The 5,088-nt window shown below is 43.8% G+C and overlaps 1 pseudogene; it reads right to left on the bottom strand.

Moving 5' to 3' along the window:
• Positions 1–3,870: 3,870 nt before the first annotated feature.
• On the bottom strand, positions 3,871–4,616 carry LOC129335127 (uncharacterized protein K02A2.6-like; annotated as a pseudogene).
• Between the last annotated feature and the right edge of the window lie 472 nt (positions 4,617–5,088).

The following is a 5,088-nucleotide window of genomic DNA, read 5'->3' as shown; positions in this document are numbered from 1 at the left end:
ACTTTTATATAAAATCCCTTTTCAGGAGTCTTGTACTGTCTTTCTTCAACTGTCTGCAGTTTCCTTTACCTGATTTTTATCTCAGAACACAGAGTTCCACAGCTGACCCATCAGGGAGGAGGAGGGTGTGACCAGACAGGAGCCTGCCAGCCACACAGGAAAGCCAGGCCGCACAGGGAGATTGGCAACCCTAGAGGGAAAGACTAAGAGGTGCATTTTTACCTCAGGACACATTCAATTACTCCCAACAGCAACTACATGCTGTTTAGAATGTTGGGGTGATGACCAATCAGGCCACATATGCAAATGACCTCAGGGAAGAGTGGCCAGGTTTGCAGTTGGCGGGGTGGGGGGAGGAGAAGCCTGCCAGCCACACAGGGAAGCTGCATCCCTATGGGAAAACACATTTTACCCATTTTTACCTCCTTAGGGTGTGAATTTCTTAAAATCCCTTCTTAGTGAGTCTCTACATCACGACAGGAACGTTCTGTACCATAGGAAATCTGGTACAATGAATTGCTTTGTTTAGTGTGTGCACATGCGCACCTTTTGAAGACGTTTAAAAGAAACATAAAAGGTTCCTGGAAAAGAGGTCTAAAAAACTAAACCAGTTCCGTACAGAATTTTAAAGAAATGTCTTGAAATGCAGATGTGACATTCTTACCACCAGAAAATTTATAAAATTATATCTTATGTATGAACCTTATACCTAATATCAATGTACATTACAATCATTGAAAATATAAAGGATGGCTATTCTTGGAGTTCTAAACACACCCTAAATTACCAAAGAAATGTATTTTGAACATTACCTTGCATACACGATGATGGGGGAGGGACAATATTTTTTGTATGTTTCAGAAATTTGGCAGCCCTAAATATCATGTGTACATGAAAATATTACAGTAAATGGGATCTATGAACTGATTATAAGTAGGTGAATAAACAGTTAAAACTTACTGCATAAACTTGCTCATGGAAGATAACGGGAGAGGGAATTCATGAAATTTTGAAATTTCCCAAATGATTGTTAATTAGGACAATATTTATTCCATTTTGGCAAACTATACTCTACATTTCAAAAAGATTCTTGAGCTTCAGAGTCAAGTCTCAGTCAATCTTTATTACGGTCATAGACCACACAATAATAGCATACAACCCAGTCATGGTAAGTCATATTATTTACAAATCTATTTCAGAGTCAAGTCTTTCAAGTCTTGTACATCTTTCTATGGCAATGCAAATGAGCATACATTTTACAGGAAATGTGACCTTGAACAATTTTTTGGGATAGGAGTGGTCCTTCCTCCAGTGATTATTTTTATTTTGGCTATAGCTACATTTCAATTACTATGATGTAGCCCTCATCTGCCAAATTTTGTTGATTTAGCATGAAATAATCTATGTGCCTCAATACTAACATTGTCATAAGCAGTTCACCTGGTTGAACATGGTCAAGGTGTTTTTGACTCACTTGCAGCTTTTTGTGCAGCCTCTTAAAAGTACATTATAAAAATAATTACAAATCTTAATGTGTGTAAAAAACATGTTCTTAATGGTGTGTGTGTGTGTGTGTATTTACTGGTTCTTTAATATTTACACTTTATGCACACATTAAAAAGCATAAAGTTACCTTTAATTTATAGAGTTATAGCTGACTTACTGAATAAAGTTTTGCCAGCCATTTAGATTTCCACCCTCTCTGCAGCAATTGTTGTCTTGGCAACACATGAATTCCAATTCTTCAAATATTCAAGAAAAGCATACCTCAATTTTCTTCCACAAATTTCCCACCATTTGCTCCTTTACTACTACTAGAATGTTTTTAGTAACCCCACTTAGTAGTCCAAACTCAATATGAAATTTGTATTAAGAAACTACAATAAACACACTAGATGAAGAGTTTCAATCTGTATTCCTAGCCTAAGGTAGGGTGTTTCTACAGAAAACATACCAGAACATTTGGATTTTGCCTAGTCTTATTTGTGATGACTTATTTGTGATGTCTTTTGCTTGTGTCTTAATTGTGATGTCACACTTCTTGTGCTGGCTTAAAAACTACAATTGCAGGCCTCAAAAGGTTTCAGTTCATTCAAGAAATAGGTATAAAAATCTTATATGAGGAACTACATTATATTCTCTTTTGATAAGAACACAAAAGCAGCCCTGCTGAAAACAAATGATTTATCTAGTTCAGCATGCTGTTTCCCACAGTGATTTTAGGATGGCCAGGCATAGCCCAGCAATGAGAAAGAGACTGAGGGGGCAATATAGGAATGGCAGTCAGTAACAGTGTGATGTCACCCAGAAATGATATCACACCTCTCTAGGAATTGCAGGAAACTCCCTGGAAGTGACAGCACACTGTTGTCTGAGTGGCTTGTTTTAAAACATTTTTTGCTAGCTGCCTCTTGAGCAGTGGTGGGGGAAAAACATGGGGCACAGGCAACGCTACTAAGCAGGTACCTTTGGAAAGTTCATGGCAGTACATGAACCCTCATCTCATTGTATCCTCTGCAACAGGTACTCAGAAACCCACACACTGACTATGATCATAGGCCTACCCTCCACAGGTTTGTTCAGTCACTTTTTAATGTCATCAAAGCTTGTACTAGTCATTCCTGCAACAAGACAGGTAGAAAAGCTAGGAGGACTTTGCAGTTTCTTCATGAACATTTTTCCTTAATTACAGTTACATGAGACATCTGAATGGAACCCAAGTTATTGAAACTTTGTTGCTGTATCTGAAGTTATTGTCCTACAAATGTGTGTGTATAAAGGGCTGTGAAGTTACAACTGACTTACAGTGGCCCTATCAAGGGGTTTTCAAGACAAGTGAGAAGCAGAGAGGGTTTACCAGTGCCTTCCCCTGCAGTCTTCCTTGGTGGTCTCCCATTCAAGTACTGTTCCTACTTAGCTTCCGAGGTTTGACAAGATTGGACTATACCATACCACCTACAAATACTGGTAATTAATCATAGCTAGGGCATGAGGGGTCCATATGGCCATTTGAGACTTTGATCAGGGTATGTGACCACTTTCCTGTGAGAATCAAACTGTTTCACCAGCAATTGCATTTACCTGTTTCACCAGCAATTGCATTTATCATCCTGATCAGGATTCATTGGTCTGATACAAGGTGGAATATCTCTTCATCTCTAGGAGCATTGTTACCAGGGACTCTCTTCCCAGATGAGTGCTGTCTGCTCTGACTCTATCTTGGCTAGATTTATTGTGGCAGCTCTTACGTAGTGGGTACAACAGTTCTTGCCAATAACTCTTTTATTAACGGGAACATCACCACTCAAAGCACAAACATCAAAACAGCAATTATAGAACACTCAACTCCCCTCCAGAACACGCCCACCCTTAAACTCAACCAATAGCAAACATCCAGTATCCAGAAACCCTGTTCGCTAGTTCATTAGTCTGTAGGGAAATCCTGATTGGCCAGCTCAACAACACAGCCAATCGGAATGCAGCTGTATGGAACCTTGCTATGAAAGCCTTTTTACTTGAAGCTCCCTGTATACTACACCCCTCACCCCTAAGTCAGGATTGAACCTGGTGACATATATAGTCCTTTAGATAGCGGGGTGGAGCCTGCTTCCTCTGAGAACGCCGCAGTCCATTTCCCTCTGTAGAAGTGTGTGAATCCGCAGCCATAGATTGCTGTAGTGCTAGTGCCACAGTAAGGCCGGAACACAATCCTGGAGAACTCCCCATAGCGTTGTTGGCCTCTGGATGTGGAGTCATTGTCAGATCTGGAATTGGCTGTACAGGAGTCCCTTCTGCGCTGGGTGCTTCCATGAATTCCAGAGTGCTGGCTGCAGGGATGTCTCCATCTACCATTGCTCTTTCTGGCCATCTTCATCTTAGCTGATCCAGATGGTGACGCAACTCCCGGCCATCAACCATGAGCACCCTATAAGACACTGGTCCAGTCGCTCTTTGCACTGATGCTGGCAACCAGGTTGGGCCATTGCCGTAGTTCCGGGCGTAGAGCAAATCTCCTGGTTGGAATGTTCTTCCCTCTCCTGCGAGTTGCTGTGGCTCTTCCGGTGACAGGTATGGATGCAGTCTGTCGAGTGTGGTAGTGAGCCTTCTGTGTATCAGGAGTTCCACTGGGCTACGCCCTGTGGCAGAGTGGGGCATCATGTGCTGCTGTAGTAAGAACGCAGCCAATCGAGCATGCCAGTCTCCCAGTATGATCCTGCGGAGACTGTCCTTTGTCATTCTCACCATTCGCTCTGCCTGCCCATTGGTTGAAGAGTGAAATGGAGCAGACATGATGTGCCAGATGACGTTGTCAGCCAGGAACTGTTGGAACTCTGCCGCCGTGAACTGGGCCCCGTTGACGATAGTGACTGAAAGTCCGTGTGTTGCAAAGAGGTGACAGAGTGCCCGAATGACAATGATGGTGAACATGGTGGATACTGGAACAACCTCTAACCACTCGGAGGAGTCCACCATTATCAGGAACACTTATCCTTGGAATGGCCCTGCAAAATCTACATGGAGGTGGGACCATGGTGAATTAGAGCTTGGGCTGGAGCGGGATGCGACTCTTGGCACGGGTGGCAGGTACGGACCCACCCTTCAATTGCTTTGTCCATGTAGGGCCACCAGACACAGCTGCAGGTGAGTGCCTTCATGCACATGATGCCTGGGTGGCCGATGTCCAGTGCCTTGAGAACTAGCTGTCATAGCTTGGGCGGAATAACAACTCAGTTCCCCCACAGTAGGCAGCCCTTATGTACAGAAAATTTGTGCTGCCAGGAGCTGAACAGCTGGAACTCCTCAGTCAAGCGGCCCTCTGGCCACCCTCTCCACACCCAGTTGAGAACACGGGCCAGGGTATGGTCCTTGGCAGATTGCATGGCGACATCGGAGGTGCAGATCGGCGGATGAGGCAGTTCTTCGAGCAGCAGAACATGGTGGGCCGGTGCTGGGTCGATCGCAGTGTCTGGCAGTGGCAGGCAGCTGAGGGTGTCTGCATGGCCTAATGCCTTGCCTGGGTGATGCTGTAGGTCATAGGAGTAGGCAAACAGGAACATAGTCCAGTGCAGCATCCATGGTGACAGGGCA

The sequence above is a fragment of the Eublepharis macularius genome, chromosome 8, assembly GCF_028583425.1.
Source record: "Eublepharis macularius isolate TG4126 chromosome 8, MPM_Emac_v1.0, whole genome shotgun sequence".
Classification (NCBI taxonomy): domain Eukaryota; kingdom Metazoa; phylum Chordata; class Lepidosauria; order Squamata; family Eublepharidae; genus Eublepharis; species Eublepharis macularius.
This window is presented reverse-complemented; position numbering and strand designations above follow the sequence as displayed.